This window comes from Sprattus sprattus (genome assembly GCF_963457725.1).
Source record: "Sprattus sprattus genome assembly, chromosome: 2".
Lineage (NCBI taxonomy): Eukaryota > Metazoa > Chordata > Actinopteri > Clupeiformes > Clupeidae > Sprattus > Sprattus sprattus.
Window position 1 is genome coordinate 28,189,667 of NC_137921.1, and position 17,496 is coordinate 28,207,162.

General features: G+C 42.3%; 1 protein-coding gene across 1 annotated transcript in view; it reads right to left on the reverse strand.

Annotated features, from left to right (window-relative positions):
• Positions 1-17,090, reverse strand: part of lpp (LIM domain containing preferred translocation partner in lipoma) — a 213,253-nt gene extending 196,163 nt beyond the window's left edge. Inside the window, exons 1-2 of the mRNA XM_080857883.1 lie at positions 16,972-17,090; positions 14,291-14,378 (exon numbers count right to left, since the gene is read on the reverse strand). The gene's annotated coding sequence lies outside the window, so the exon portion shown is untranslated. The remainder of the gene's footprint in view (positions 1-14,290; positions 14,379-16,971) is intronic.
• Between the last annotated feature and the right edge of the window lie 406 nt (positions 17,091-17,496).

Here is a 17,496-nt window from a genome sequence, read left to right on the forward strand (position 1 = left end):
CACATCCCCACATGAAAGCAACCTAAACAAGCTAATGTTTGTTTGTTTGTTTTTTTAAGTGGCAGTGCACCGTCAATCAGTGAAGGCCAACGTCATCCATCATACAGTTCTTATCTTTCCAACAGAATAAGTGTGTTAAATAGTCGTGATCTCACTACTGCCCAAAATAATCATGATTATCACTATTGCCATAATCAACCAGCCATAGTGTCAGTACACCATGTTCTGGCTTAACTCTGAGTAAATAGGGATCAACACCAAAGGAAATGCCACTCTAATGAGATTACAGAGCTCAGAATCCCATAGGATCTCTCTCTCTCTCTCTCTCTCTCTCTCTCTCTCTCTCTCTCTCTCTCTCTCTCTCTCTCTCTCTCTCTCTCTCTCTCTCTCTCTCTCTCTCTCTCTCTCTCTCTCTCTCTCTCTCTCTCTCTCTCTCTCTCTCTCTCTCTCTCTCTCTCTCTCTCTCTCTCTCTCTCTCTCTCTCTCTCTCTCTCTCTCTCTCTCTCTCTCTCTCCTCCCTCCCTCCCTCCCTCCCTCCCTCCCTCCCTCCCTCCCTCCCTCCCTCCCTCCCTCCCTCCCTCCCTCCCCTCTCATTCAGTACATGTGCAAGCCTAATCGGTGCTGTTTGATTATCAGAGTTTGATTATCAGAGTTGTCTAACCCATGACCTTGCCATAGCAGCATCACCTTGCTGCCCTACCTTCCAATCCCAGACATGACTATGTGTCTGTGCACCCACCAGTGGTGTGCTCACTAACTCCTCCCTAATCAGAGCTTTTTTGGGCAGAGCATGCTTTGGTGTCAGGCTGATGGATAGAAAGATAGACTGATAGAGAAAGACAGAGTTAAGAGAAAGACAGAGTTAAGAGAGAGAGAGGAGAGAGAGAGAGAGATGAGGTGAGTAAGGCGAGTTTAGCCCTCAACCCCCACAAAAAAAAGAGCGAGGTGTGACTAAGAGGGGAGTGTCCCCAAAGTGCAGTCTGCCAACTAGCACCGGGGATGAGGTAGCAGCAGTCGGCTGCCTGCCAACTAGCACCGGGGATGAGGTAGCAGCAGTCTGTCAACTAGCACCGGGGATGAGGTAGCAGCAGTCGGCTGCCTGCCAACTAGCACCGGGGATGAGGTAGCAGCAGTCTGCCAACTAGCACCGGGGATGAGGTAGCAGTAGTCGGCTGCCTGCCAACTGGATAATTTGGGTCAGTAGGTAATGGCATTCCTGGATCAGGGTTAGTGCAGGAGGAGGAGGAGGTGGTGGTGGTGGTTCTGTTACAATTAGTCTTGATAGAATGCCACATGAAAGTTCAGAAGCTCCCTGTTCTCAGCGTGGAAAAGGCTTACATGAGGGACACCAGTCTCACATGCGATTGCAATACAGGTATATGCTGTCAGCACCTTGGTTAAATTCGGCCCATTAACTCTTGAAGAATATCTCAGTGTATTAGTAATTTATTTTATAACTTAATGTTTTTTAATCTAATTGTACAAGTTTATGATTGTACAAAAAAAGCCATATCACCATAGGCAATTAAGGCATGCAGACATACAATTATTCTGTTTGAGATGAAAGGACATTGCACAACATAACACGCTTTTTGTGGCTCAGTATTGGCTATAGAATTTTGAGGAATACCAGACACAACTTTGAAACTCACTATCTAACAGTGACATTTTCAAAACACAACCAGAATCTCCAGATTAAAACAGTCTAGAATGGTCTCAACCCTAGTGACAAAGACTCTTTCCCCCAGCAACACCCTCTACAGACCACAGATGGAGACTGCTCTGTTCAATAGGTAATGTGGAATAATAGGTGAAATAATCCTGATCTGCAACAATAAGCCTGTAATTTGCAAAATACAACGTAACGAGCAGGCACTGCATAGTCTTTACATCATTCATGTTCTTTTTCAGTCTTTAAGTCTGTATATATTTCTCTCTTGCAATTAAGTTCAAGAGCCAAACCCCTACCAAGTTAAAAGGGAAGCTAACAATGGCCGACCACAGATTCCAATAATACCAGCTAAAAGTGTCAATTACATTTTCCAGAACACTTTCCTCGTCTTTTTAATACAATATTGCTCCGTCTCATGCAGTTAGCCTCCATCCCGGTCCCCTTACCATTGCACTTTAGAATTATTCTAAGGCTTTTAAGTTAATATAGAGATAAAAAAACAATTAACCAGACAACTTTTAAAATCTCTTTAGGAGACCAACAAGGACTACCAGCACCCTGAAAGTAACACAAACCATTTAAAAAATCGAATTCACAACTAGCGAATGTCTCTATAATAGCTCGCCTTGCTGTCATTCGCTATATGTTTGATAGAATGATACATTTTGCATAACGCCTACAGCTATCCAGCATTTATGTTAATGCTATCATGAAGTAAGTACATGCAACATATGCCCTGAACATGACGAAATGGGCTAGTGCTGGTAAATATGCATGGTACTAAAAGTAGAATGTCTTACAGCGTTCCTCCTCAACATTCCTAGCAACAGAACAGAGAGATGAAGCTGAACAAAAGCAGGAAATCACTTTTTTTGTCGTGCTCAGATGCCAGCACCTTTGTGGACGTATTTATGAACAAACAAAAAAATCCACAAGAAACCTCAACTGTTATAATTAGCGATTATACCTAAAAACAATATTCCTGAAAATGGTCCTGGCTCCTTATAGCAATAACAGACAAGCAGGGCGACGGAGCTAAGTGCTACCCTAGCATTGCTAAACGAGGCACATTCAATAGCATCTGACTAAAAGAGGGCACAGTGGGAGTGGATTGGGATTGGGTAATAAACGCATTAGCGAGGAAAGCCATGGCCCTATATATGAAGAGCTTTCAGCTTTCTATAAAACACTGTTCTCTTACCCCCTATGGTGATCCTGTCACACACACACACACACACACACACACACACACACACACACACGCATATGATTAGGGATCTGTTACACATTACTGAATTTAGCCCTAATCTCCCTCTTCTCTTCCCTTCCATCTAAAAAGATCCGATTTGGCCACGAAATCAACAAATTAAAAAAAACAAGCCACAATGAATAAATAAAACTACAGTATAAAAACAGATGTAGTAAAACATTCTATTCTAACCATTCATCTTATCCCAAAGGTGTCCAACCAGAGCTCATGTTTGATGTTGTAACCTCAAGTGAATGGGTGTGCAGAGGGTCACAACCGGATAACTAGAATGTGTGAATGTCATATCATATGTATGAACCATGCCAGCTGAGAACATGACCAACGCTCTGTGTGGTCAACTCAGATTGTTTTCCACAAACGCAAACACAAAACACACACACACACACACACATATAGAGAGAGAGATCCCCCCCCCCCCCACACACACACACACACACAAACTCACACACACACACACACACACACACACACACACACACATACATACACACATACACAAACACACACACTTGTGGACTGGCATCTGTCATCATGGGCCTAGAAATGTCCCCAAACACATTTCCTCCTGAGTTCCATTAGTACCCAGCCTTAGCCTGATCCCAGATTAATCTGCCCGTGACCCCCTCCTTCCTGACACTGGAGGGTTGGGAGGGTTGCGGGGTTAAGGCCACTTTTTGGCCGACTGTCAGAATGTGCCTTTGCTGAACACAAGGATAACTGTGGTCAGAGAACCATCTTTTTAGACCTGCCCGTCAATGCTTCAGTTAGTCCAGGACACTAAATACACCATCCGAATCAACAGCATCACTTATTTTAACATCAGATCAAAGAATAACTGAATGATTGATTAATGAATGTTTCAGCTCTTTCTTTCTTTCTTTTATTTACTACTAAGAGCATATCAAAATATACGAAAACTTTTAAATTGATAGTGTCAATGCATTTTTCAATGTGTGCACTGAATAACTACAATATTTTGTCAGGGGTATGATATCTAGTCCAAAGCTGTTGCCTTTAAAACTGTAAAACTGTCACTGGTAGAAAGTTTCAGGAGATGTTTATGGATTCCAAGGATGAAATGTATGTGAATAAATCAACTAACAGAACTGTGATTTGTTTCCTTTACAGGATTTTGCCACAAATATAAAAAACAACACACCTCTAACCGTCCTTCCTATGCCCTAATCCTTTCTCAGAACTCACCACTGAAGCACCTCAGTAGAAGAGCTACAAAAAGAGCCTAAATCCACTAAGAATCATGATTGTGTCAAGTTTTCCACCACTTTCTCTTGATCTAAACAAAGACGTTTCTTTACAATTAATTAAACGGCACAGGCGAATCCTTAAGCCAACATTGGGCATTCCTGAAGCACGGCACGATTCATTCGCACGTTTTGGCACAGGAGCTGTCCACATGACATAAGAATAATTTAATCTTTTCATTACTATTAATTGTCAACGCAGAACTAGGCCGCGTCGTTTACACAGCTTCGTCCTCAAGTAGGCAAAACCATTTCGCACTGAACCTTGTGTTACCTCCCTTTACTTAAGCAATCTTAACTTCAAATCATTTCCCAGAACTGCCAAAGTCCCAGTGCTGAGCAGCTGGTAAGCCTGTCAATAAAAGAATTAGGCACAAAATTAGAAAGCAATCAAACCTCTTCGTATGGATCTGTTCTTAAGCAGATAATCACCTACTATTTGGCATGAGCCTCGGAAAATCATCTCCATCATTTAATTGCTCTTGTTAATCATGCTTTAACTTTAATTGTTGACAGGAGATCCTTTCAGAGAGACTTTGCTTTAAAAACAAACCCCTTAAATCTCCCCCCAATCTGGGGTGGCAAACATCTTGAAAATGAAGGACAGTGGATGGCACTAAATGAGACTAGATAAAAAAAACGGCGTAATCTTACTTCTTCAGGCCACCAGCACGCTCCGCAAGTGCCACCAGTTTGGCTTGTTTGGAATAACTCTCGTCCCCAGGAGTGACTTGAGCGATTGGGATATTTGATTATAATTATTATTATAACTTACTATAATTATATAGTATTATGATTATACTTTATATTTGGTATTGATTGAGATATTTTTAACTCCTCCTCAAGTTTCCAGGAACCACACAGCAATGAAACAGAAGCCGTGTGTGTGTGTATGTGTGTGTGTGTGTGTGTGCGTGTGGAGATATGACATACATTAGAGAAGTGGCTATCACACAAATACAGAAAGCAAGTCAAATGAAACCAGCGGTATCAGGGGAGGATCATTATCCTAGTGTCAAAAGGTTAACATATCTCTACTCACCTGTACGACAGAGAACTGGCTATGTGCAGCTCAAGGGTATTTAAATATCTACAGCACAAGGAAAAAAACAAATAAGAGCAACCTCTCATGACCTGTCTGTTTTATGATAAGCATTCATTTTAAATACCATTTCAATGTACATCTCAAATTCAATGAACAATGCTATAAAAAAACATGCGACTAATTGCAGCAATAGTCTAAAAACAAAAATGAATGCACAAAATACTCGCACACAAGATTCAAGCAAGTCTTCTTTTAGAATCAAAACAGCCTCATAATAGAAAAGATAGTGCTGCGCTGTGATCCAATCACAATGTTTATTAAAGCATCTGATGAGGGAGCTAGACGTTTGCAGGAAGACGAGGACTTGGAGAGTAGCGGCACGGCTAGCCCCAAGGTCATGAGCGCTAGAGCTAGCTCTGGATGTGCAGCCCTGGTGTGGCACCGAGCGAAAAGGTAATGAGATTACCCCACCACGCTATCATTAAAGGCGGGTACACCGTTCCTCAAAGCTATGGAAAATCCTATTAAGGTCTACCTTACTCTGTCACTCTAACCATGGCCTAGTCTTTAAAAATAATGTGCAATGCTGTGACTGTGTGTGTGTGTGTGTGTGTCTGTGTGTGCCTGTGTGTGTGTGTGTGTGTGTATGTTTGCATGCAAGCTTGGAAACATTTAAATCCCACAATAGTAGCCAAGTAGCCTGGCCATTACCAGCCTGTGACTCCATTTCATTCCGTCTTTCAGTCTGGGCCAACCCAATGCATTTTGGTTTCCGAGATGGGCGGGTGCTTATCTTGAGGTTTAAAATCATTGGAGTTCCCTTAACCAATCAGCAACGTTTAGTAAGCATTCGGTAGATTAAACTCTTCCCAAAGCCAGTTGGGAGAAGAGCTACGACGTCCTTTCCAATCATAAAACTTACAAGAAAATACTCTTGTTCTCCTTTTAATTCTCGAGAGTTGAGATAACTTTTCCGATAGCTTTTCGTGTCTTTTCCTCCAAGGCGAGTTTTGCGTCACAGCTCTGAACTGTTCGCTGATTGGTCCTGCAAAATTTTGAGTTCTGGAGACGATTGTCAATGGGGTTGGGCCAGACTGAGTATGAGCTTGAAATCAATTCAGGCGGAAATACGTAGGCTGGTGTCACCAGGCTAGTAGCCAAGCAGTGGCCAGAGGAAGTGCAAGGTGCGTCTGTCTCTCGCTGCAGAAACAATGGCAACACACACACAGACACCCCGACACCCCGACACCCACACACACACACACACACACACACACACACACACACACACACACACACACACACACACACACACACACACACACACACACACACACACACACACACACACACACACACACACACACACACACACACACACACACACACACACAGGTTTGTATTACGACTCTTAGTGATGTGTCTTATTCTACATCCAAGTGAATATATATCCAAGTGTCTGTTGTTGACTGGAACACATGTTGTTCTCCGCAAGGACATGGTTGGCACCCTAGGGTTAAGCCCTAGCGTAACCTGGACTGTTATGTCTTCCATTCTAAGATAGATGTCTTGCTAAACAGGACAACTGTTATTCAGTTAGGATATGTGCCATGTTGAGTTCACATCCAAGGTCCTTATGTTTCTTTTGACGTAGGAGAGGTGTTCTGAAGTGTGGGTATATAAGACTCTTAGGGCCTCATTTACTAACAGGATTGCGCCCATATTAGGCGTGAAATAGCGGGTGTGTACAAAGGGAAAGTGGGTGTTTGTTGCAAAGAGATGGGAGGAGATGTGAAAAGTGCGCCTGTGTATGTATTAGTAACGAATCAAGAGGTGTTTAAGCATGACATATCAGCTACTAAATGAAACTATGCGTGTGCGAGAAAATTGTTTTTAATATTTAGATTTGATACATCATTTAATATAGGCATATACAAAATTGTCCCACCAGCTAGCCGTTCGGCCACGTCTGACCCAGAATCACCACTCTTTGTATGGTTTACTTTCAAACCGTATTTTTCTGCGTAGGAGTAACCTGAGCCTATCTATTCAGGAAAAGTATTTGTACTCAAAGTACACTAACTACACTAAGTACATTGTAGAACCAGAGCAGCATATTCATTTCACCTTACATGTTTATTTTAACGTTATAACCAAAATACAGTCCCGCTCAGCAGTATTGGCACCCCTAGTGAATATGAGCAAACAGGCTATGAAAAAATATGTCTTTGCTGTTTATCCTCTTGGTCTTCCACTCAAAATATTCATAAAAATCTTACCTTTTCATTGAGGTAAAATAATTGAGAGAAAACGTTATTTTTTTTACATTAAATAAATATTATTCTTCAAAACATGTGTGCACAGGTATTGGCACCCCTTAATTAAATGTTTTGTGCAGCCTCCCTTTGCCAAGATAACAGCTCTGAGTCTTCTCCTATAATGCCTGATAAGGTTGGTGAACACATGGCACGGGATCTGACACCATTCTTACATACAGTATCTCTCCAGATCCTTCAGATTCTGAGGTCAACGCTTGTAGACTCGGCTTCAGCTCATCCCACAGATTTTCTTTGGGGTTTAGGTTGGGGGACTGTGATGGCCATGGCAAAACCTTTATTCTGCGGCCGGTGAACCATTTTTGTGTTGATTTTGAGGTATGCTTCGGATCATTGTCCTGCTGGAAGGTCCAACCATGGCCCATTTTAAGCTTACTAGAGGGGGCTGTTAGGTTTTCATTTAATATCTGCTGGTATTTGATCGAGTCCATGATACCATGTATCCTAACAAGATGTCCAGGGCCTTTGGACGAAAAACTGCCCCACAACATCAAAGATCGGCCACCATACTTCACAGTAGGTATGGGGTGCTTTTCTGTATGGCTATCTTTCTGTCTACGCCAAACCCACCTTTGTTGTTTTTGCCAAAAAGCTTTATTTTGGTCTCATCTGACCATTTTACTCAGTCCCATTGAAAGTCTGACTTCCATTTGGCAAACTGTAGGCACTCTAGTTTGTTGTTGATTGACTTTTTTCTGGCAACCCTTCAAAACAACCTGTGGTGATGTAGGTGGCGTCTGATGGTAGTTTTGGAGACTTTCTAACCCCAAGACTCAACTAATGTCTGCAATTCTCCAGCTGTGATCCTTGGAGATTATTTTGCCAGTTGAACCATCCTCCTCACGGTGCGTGGGATCAATGTACACACACGTCGTCTTTCAGGCTGATTCTTAACATCACCTGACGCTTTAAATTCTTTATTATTTCCATGATAGTGGAAATGGGTATTTTCAACTGTTATGAGATTTTCTTGTGTCCATTTCTTGATTTGTGCAGCTCAACAACTTTTTATTGCACATCGTCACTGTGTTCTTGGGTCTTTCCCATTGTGATGAATGACTAATGGAATTTGGCCTGTGTCATCTCATATTTGTACATCAGTGGAACAGGAAGTCATGGTTAAGAGTTCATAATTAAACGGGTGAACTTAAAAATGTAAAACATGACTGGAAATATACTTCAGTTAGATTTTAATTATAAGATTTTTCTAGGGGTGCCAATAATAGTGGTACACATGTTTTTGTAAAAAATATTTATTTAATCTCAACCGTTGTTTTCTCTTACAATAATTTAACTTAAGGTTTTAAGTTAAATTAAACTTGTAAAGGTAAGATTTTTGTGAACTATCCTAGCTATCTCTAGCTTAGGGAACTATCTTAACAGAACCCAGAAACTCAATGTTCATTGAAAAGTTTAATTTCCCAAAATCAGCTCACCAATAAAGGACAGTCATGGACTTAAAGTGATCACAACTTTTAATGTGGACGGGAGGGCTAAACGGATAAATATTTATAAGATTCTATATGAACCCGGGTTAATTTGCTGTAACCTCGTCAACCAAAAGCTCTAATTCAACTTTTAACTCATCATCCATGGTTGCAGGAAAACGCAGGCTATGTCTACCCTATTTTAGCGGGGCGCTATTAACACTAATGGGTGGTGTTAGGCGCTAATGACAAGACGACGTTTTTGTTTGATAAATAGGATGCAAAACACCGTGCGGTATTTGCGCTTTAGCAAAGGCGCAGATTAAGCTGCGGTCGCAATGTTAGTAAATCAGGCCCTTAGACTTCTCTGATCTAGTTAAAGTAGACCGGATCAAACCTTGTGAAGCTATTCTCTCCCTCAATGCATGGATGCAGGAGTAATGCATGGATGGAGGAGTAACACACACACACACACACACACACACACACACACACACACACACACACACACACACACACACACACACACACACACACACACGTGGATGCAGGAGTAATGCCTTGACTTCAGATTGATGACCATTGTTGTCTGTGTCTCCTTTTTTGGGTTACTGAAAATTAACCTCAACACACACACACACACACACACGCCCGAACGCCCGCCCACCCACCCGCACGCACGCACTCAGACACAGAGACACACAGACAGTCACAGACACAGAGACACAGAGACAGACACGGACACACGGACACACACACACACACACACACACACACACACACACACAGGCTAGAGAATTGAATGTTTCAGGCCCCTTTGCATTCCATGTTTCTCAATAAGCAAATAAGAAGAATCTTTTCGAGAATCTTTGAATTTACACTGGAAGATTCTTTGACCAAACATGGACTACCAGCAGCCTACCCAAACACACCATGTGCTTCACCCTGCACTGTGAAGGAGTGGCTGTATTTCACCGGAAAATAAATCCGACTATGACTTAAACAGCGCCAAATCACCCATACGAGCATACAAAACCCATCTGAGGCCTCTCTAACTAAAGCCCTGATAAAAGCAAACCAATAGCAAACTGAAGTACTAAAGTATCCGTAGCACTAAACAGACCCTCAAGAGACAGAAAGATTACAGGGCTGTTCTGTGGGTAGTAGCTGAAGAGAGTTCAAGCCAAGAGCCACAGTCTCTTAGCTAATAGTGTATTGCTGGCAAAAGCAGTCTTTTGTCAACATTTCCTTCATTCGCAGTCCCTAATCAGGGATCTAAATCTAACTCATCTTTTATCAAATGACTGTAAGCTCAATTGTCAGTATGAATACTTAACACAAGGATCAGATTGCAACACAATGACACTTATAGGCCCATAACTTTAAATAAATAGCTAGAAAAATAAAGATAAAAAATATTCACATTCAAACACACTGTTTTAGTAAATCGTTTGATGCTTAAAGAACAGCCGTCCCATATTACACTATCAGCGATACCAAACCGTTGGCACATCCCAGCGTTAACCACACCAGACATTTCTAGAGACGTCATGGTAGCATTATCATCACCCTGAGACACACTTTTGTTTTGTCTCTGCCCTTCCAATGACTGCTATTACTCTCTGCCAATCAACAGACTGCCAGTAAGTTAATGGGTGAAAGTATCATAAACACAAATGACATTAGTGGGCACAGCACAAGCACAAGAGAAATCTTTTATCTTTCATTGAAAGATCTGACAACCCTGCGGTAAACGAAGGAACAGAAAACCCTGTTTATTTGATTGGCTAATACCAGGACCTCTGCTTTTTTCAATGAGCTACAACGTCGTTTGCCTAACTTTTAATGTGGTGTCACGTTAAACGCTGCTGTTCAACATCAATAGCAACTGAATTACACTTCTGATAGGTGTAATCTCGTAAACGTATATAACTGATAAAGGATGTATGTTACACTTCACAAACACAGGTAATCGTTGGGTTTTTGCTCAAGTTCCTGCCTGGTTTCTAATCTTTACCAATCAACATTCTAGAATTACATTCGTATGCGGATCGTTTTTGAGTCAACCCTTCGTTTACCGACAAACCCCTTCAGCGCCATAGACTCATATTCCAAACAGCAGAAAAATACACAACAGTGACATGTAATCCACAATGACACAAGTGTGCTCCGAATGCAGAAGGATAAATGAAACATAACTTCAGCATGTCATCCCATCGATGGGGTGCATCCTCAGTGTGACAGTGAGATTGTTGGTGGTGATAAATGAATGCAGCATGGTGACAGGGAAACTGTCTCCCATAACTTCTCCCTCACAGCATACCCTCCTCAGTCACATAACCAATGAGCTGTCTAACCAACACTGACTAGTGGCTCCTGTTCCGACACGCAGTGGCAGTACAGTGTCAGCGCACTTGCAAGAGATGACCCACTTGTGGCAAGTTACAAAAGAAAAAAAAAAAAAAGAAGAAAAAAATAAACTACAACAAAGCATTCTACGGTCTGTGAACAAGTCTGAGCATCTTTATAGCCGTTTAAGTCCCAGGTGACAGAGAGTCCAGCACACCATTAAACTAACAAAGTGCTAACGAGCCCTGGCCCATTTTCACTGGCTACATCCAGCGGCTCACTTCCTCTCTCAGCACCCTGCCCAAGCTGGCGGAAAAGCCAAGAGGAAGGCAGCGCGATACTCACAGCATCCCAGGTCTCTACAGAGCGGAGAGGAGCGGCTGGAAGTCCACAGGAGAGAGCGCGGAGAAGGAGTCTGTGTGTAGCCTTCAGCATGGCTTATGCTGCCGCTAAAAATGACTCATATCCCCTCTTCCACCCTCTAGGCAACCATGAGGAGGTAAACATTTCCAAATATGGAGAAAACATGGAGAAAAGATTGGGGGCAAAATCGATTCAGCTTGCTATCTGTCTGGAATGCCACTTTTTTGCCTGCCAATGTCACTGAGGAGCCAAATATGTGGTTCATGCCGTTTCGCAGGGAATAACAATGATAATTGCAGAAAGCTATTCAAGAGGAAGTCTGTCTTAAGACTCAAGTCTACTCAGACACTTGGCTTGGTAATCAGGGCCAACCAGACGGTGTGAGACATGTCACAAAAGTAAGGCAACACAGTGTGATCAAAACACCAGTCAAACAGCCATCTCCTTACAGATGTCCCGCAAATATTTAACATGGCCAAGCACACACAAACTACTCTGCATATACAGGCGGATGCATATTTTGGGATAAGAAGCAGGCACAGTTAAATACATTATCTACATAGAAACCCCCCCCCCCACACACACACACACACACACACACACACACACACACACACACACACACAGCCCACCCAACCCCCCCCCACACACACACACACACACACACACACACACACACACACACACAGCTATGCAATCCTTTGCTTCTTTTACAACCGCACTCAGAGTTGCCCTGTAACTCCTACTCAGGGAGTAGTCTGCAGGGACGGCCCAAATATGGAGAATAACTGTGCAGTCATCAATCAGGACTGCTCTCGCTGGGCTATTAACATACCTTTTCATCAGGAAACCACATGCTCTGGCCAGCCCCTCGTGTTTATATTTGAGAGGGAGAATGACTGTTGCGTCTGCAAAAACCTATAGCTGCTGGCTATGAAAGAACAATATCTAGCCTCTAACAACAACAACACAAATGCAAGTATGTAAGTATGATGGCTGACACTTGGCAGGGTGTGGTGTGCTAGATCTGAATCCACACCCATAAACTTTAACACCTGTGGGTTCACACACAGCGGGTTGGGCCTGTCTGAAGATAGGAGATGATGTAATACACATTTTCCCACCAATACAGAAGTATCTCACACACACACACACAACTAGACTCTGTGCTGCAACTTGTGACAGTGATGTCAGATAGAATAACTGCTACCAGCTATCATGGTCGATCCCCTGTCCTCAGTATCTACAATGCCACTGCCAACGTACAACCACAGACCCATGGTACAACCACAGACCCATTGCTCCAAAACAACCGTTGTAGTCCTTGTTACTCTTTAGAGAATAATATAATCAATAACATAATCAATGTAATCAATGCATTACATAACGACAAACAAACACACCACGAGCACTGGTTCAATGCCATTATGACCCCTCCTGATTTAGGTTTGCTAAGCCACTGATAGTTTTTGTTACTAAAACCACCAATTCTTCCAGCTATTGGCTGTAATGTTTTAAATTTATGGAGAAACTTCAACCTGAGCAGAGGACTTCTGATGGCTGAGAAATTAATGGAGATGGAGATTACAGTGAGCAGTGACAAGGCCACAGCAAGAGACATGCATAATGCAAGACCTTCTAGACGGTTTTCTTTTCTTCTCTCCTTTAGGGCGAGACGTATTGCACCAGATCCTTCAGTAAAAAGCTGAATGAGGTGAGGAAAGTTTCCTGACTGAGTGACTGCTGGTATCTGAGTTTCACACCCACATATACTTCAACACTGGGTGAATGATTGTCCCCACACTGTTAACTGAATATCTGAAGTAACAAACAGTTCACCACTCTTGCAGTGCAGTTAATTCAAATCCATCCTAAACTGACTTCTTCATGAAGTAAGGGGAATTACAACAAGGCCCACCCACACACCAGACTCAGGATACAGCATGGCAATCCTTTGCCAAATCTGACCTGCAAACACTAAATGCAGCTACTGCATTTGCAAGGTCATGTAGTTCATTCATGTAAATATAGTTGTCATCGAGGCATACGCAAGACACCACACAAACTTCACAGATATTAATGTGTATGATGTCCATTAACTGAATCATGGTAGTAACATATGCTAAAACAACACGAGGCAATGCAATGATTATGACATACAATATCACATTAACTGGTGTAGAAGTGTTTCCACATAAAAGGGGCCGACCGTGAACATCCACAAAAAGAGCCAGGTGCACATGATTAGGAGTGCTTTAATTCCAAAGCTAAAACCACTTGTTCACGCGGGAAACCACCAAGGAGGCCTTCAAGGTAATAATAACCCATTTAGTAGAAGGTTAAACAGTGTCCCACAGAGTGACTTCTTGTGATTAAAAATGCGTAATTAAATATGTCTCGGAACACTCCCTCTGCGAGAGACTGGTCAAGGGAAATGCTGAAACCCACATCCAGAAAGCTAGGTATGATACCCAGACATAAGGAGCAAAAGATTAACACTTGCAGGATCTTTGCCGGTCACACACAAACACATTTTAAAACCTGTTGGTAATTGACTCAACCGCACCTTTGTAGCTGAGTGTTCGGTCGGGGAAGCTCTGGTATTCCGTCACTGCTTCGCTGGAACCAGGAGGATGCTCATCCACAGTTGAGAACTGAAACCCAAAATAACGTATTTTAAATGTTCATTCTGTGCAACCAACCATTTACTAAAAACTCACTCAACAGCATACTCATCAGCCTCTTTCAAAATGTATTTTAAACTCAGTGACTGACAGAGACTCAGTGATATCATACTTGACCTTACGACACCATTGCAAGCGAGGGAAAGGTACCATCGTGTCAAGTGTCGAGTTACACCTTTCAAAGTCCATAGACATTAATACGTCACCTCTCTAAGGTCTCTGCATAGCCACACGCTCCTCGCACTCCACTATACAAAGGGATAATTCTCCACATCCTTCCTATCATCCTTGTGCATCCCACTCTAAGCAGACCTGCAATACACCTGAAACTGCAACCTCAGACAAAGATGACAAGGGTACTAACCAGGAGGCTAGACAGATGAGAGGCCATGGGTGCAAGTGTCAGTTGCTGGCACATCTAGTAAGGCATCAGGAAGTATGGTTTCCCCCCTACACAGCTCTGTGTCCTCTAGACTCCACTACAGAAGCAGACTACAGAGACCCAGGGGAGCACACACACACACCATCTGACCCCCCTGTGATCCAGAGCTGAAGATTCTGGAAAGGATGTGGACTTTTGTGGCCCGCCACATCCTCACAGGGTCAGTACCAGATCCGAGTTGGAGTCGACAGCAATCGAGGCGGCTCTTCAGCATACTGATCCATCTTTACACACCGGTCACACGTACTCGTTGGAATGCGTTGATGCGTCAGGGTTAACGGATCCCCATTCACTTTGAATGGGGTGACATCATACTTTGCCGAACTGAACGGAGCCACAATTCAGTTCGGCAAAGGATGACGACATCCCATTCAAAGTGAATGGGGATCCGTTAACTCTGACGGATCAACGCATTCCAACGCGTATGTGTGAACGGTGTGTCAACCCAGTGGTGTATCCAATAGAACATGCACAGACACGCACAAACATGTTCTGTGCAGGACATTAAAAAAGGTAACGACCACTGAGTTTGTCACCAGCAATTTCTTTCCTGACATGTTCTCTCCAAAAATGCCTCAAAAATGTAAAATTAACGAAATATTATGAAGGCTTGCAGTAGCCTACATAACAGGTGCTCTGTATGTTAACCAAGCATGTTGGTTGTGAGAAGGTGTAGTTAATATTCCTAAAAAGGGATAACATCAACACCACAGAGAATCAAGTTTCTCTTTCTGAAGGAAGACAGGCTCAAAGGAAAGACTCAACTTTTAACTTGCAACTGAGTGCAGCTGTCAAATGTGTCTTTTAAGCTGGAGGTTTTAAAGACAGCCGGGTCTAATGCTGCTTGAGTTTAAAAATGTAGGGGGACACATAGAGAAATTCAGTTTGATGATTAAGCTCACAAGAAGCCTTGATGTTATTGATTTGAAATTCATATCAAAGCGAAAGTCTGAATATCTTTCCTGCAGGGAGACTGATTAATATTTCAGCAACATTAACCAGATTTGAGATGAACAATTGTCTATAGTCTAAGCATATTAGACATTTGCCCACTTATGGAAATGTGTATTTACTTTCAACAGAACACTGTTTCAGTGAGCACACATACAACAGGCTCCCTAGGTACAGACTAAATTACTGCAAACGGCAATAGGACAGTAGTGTTAAACATTTTCTGATTTGCAGCCCACTGGCAAGAAGATAAGAATTGTAGGCCTACTGTTTCACGTTATCTGCAAGACAGCAGCTTTAGTCTACTTTTGACAGATGAATAACTTCAGAAAACTTGATAGAAACAGTGTCTATCGCCAGTCGAGCATGAAAAAGCGATTGAATGATTGTTCATTCTTCTCACCAAGTAAAACGTATCTATGTTATTTGTTGTTTCTAGGCTAACAAAGCCTCATCCTGCATTCAATGAAATATCCGCGTACAAATTGCGCAACCCACTAGCGGACGATAACAATCTGTTCAGGTCTCTGTGTATGAATGGAGACCTACCCTGGGTTAGCCTATTTAGTCTATTGGCTTTAATAAGACATTAGAGCCTACATTAAACTGAAATACATGCTACAAAAATTCCCCTGTGTACAAACTGTGAAAAGCAACGGCCATACGCTAGCCTATCAGATAGGCTATGTTCCTAGGCTTTTGACTTGAATTGCTAGGACCCTCCACTCCATCAACTACTTCCGCATATTTGATGGTTTTACCGAGTCACAGCACACGTCTGTACCGTTTCACAAAACGTGACCATTAAACCATTCTACAGAAAAGTCCCTCTTCCGATGCTAGGAAGCTAGTCTGAGTAACCAATGTATAAACTTCAGCAACAAGGACAAGCAACATTTTAAATTAGCAGCGTTTTAGAAAGTCTGCTAGAGAAAAACATCATGTAGGCAACCCCTTTCCGGAGCAAGCCCACGCCCTCCGTTTCAATGCCGAACTACAGTAGAACTCGTTCACCTTAGCGAATAAACAGTATATTCCAAATAGCCTAGTTCTATTGTAGAGTTCATGCACAGATACAAGATATAACTCAACATTGTTACAGGCCAGCAAGAAATATACCACCGATGCAATAGTGGGAGAAGTCCGTGGCAGCCTTTTTGTTTCTCTTACCTCGCTTTCTAAGAATCAGAGAGTTTCAAATCCCACATAAAGTGAAACTTCTTTTTCCCCAAATCTGGGAGAGCAGCAGGCAGTGACGTCAGAGTTCAAAATTCCAGCCGACAGTTAGTCAGTCCAGAAATTTGCCCATGTAAGGCAGTAGGAGCTATTTTGTGTTGCAATCTCTTCCTCATAACGTGTATTTGTCTTATTATGCAAACAGTGTAGCCAAATAGTCGATACAACTACAGTCTGGTTGTGATTTTAAAGGAGAGGTGCGTCTATTTTTCAGAGTGATTGTAACAAAAAAATAATAATTGTTTGCTAAGCAGCCTTTAGGCCCTGTATATTATAATACTAGTGTTTTGAAATGAATTATTCTGGCCTCGTGTTGGTAGACCACAACTGTTTACACGCAGTCATCAGGCATTTAAAAAAGTATTTGGAAATAGTTTAATGCATATGCTATTAGAGGGATTACTTAAGTGAGCTTGGGTCAGTCAGATCGTATGGGTTATAGCCTGCCAGTGAATTAAA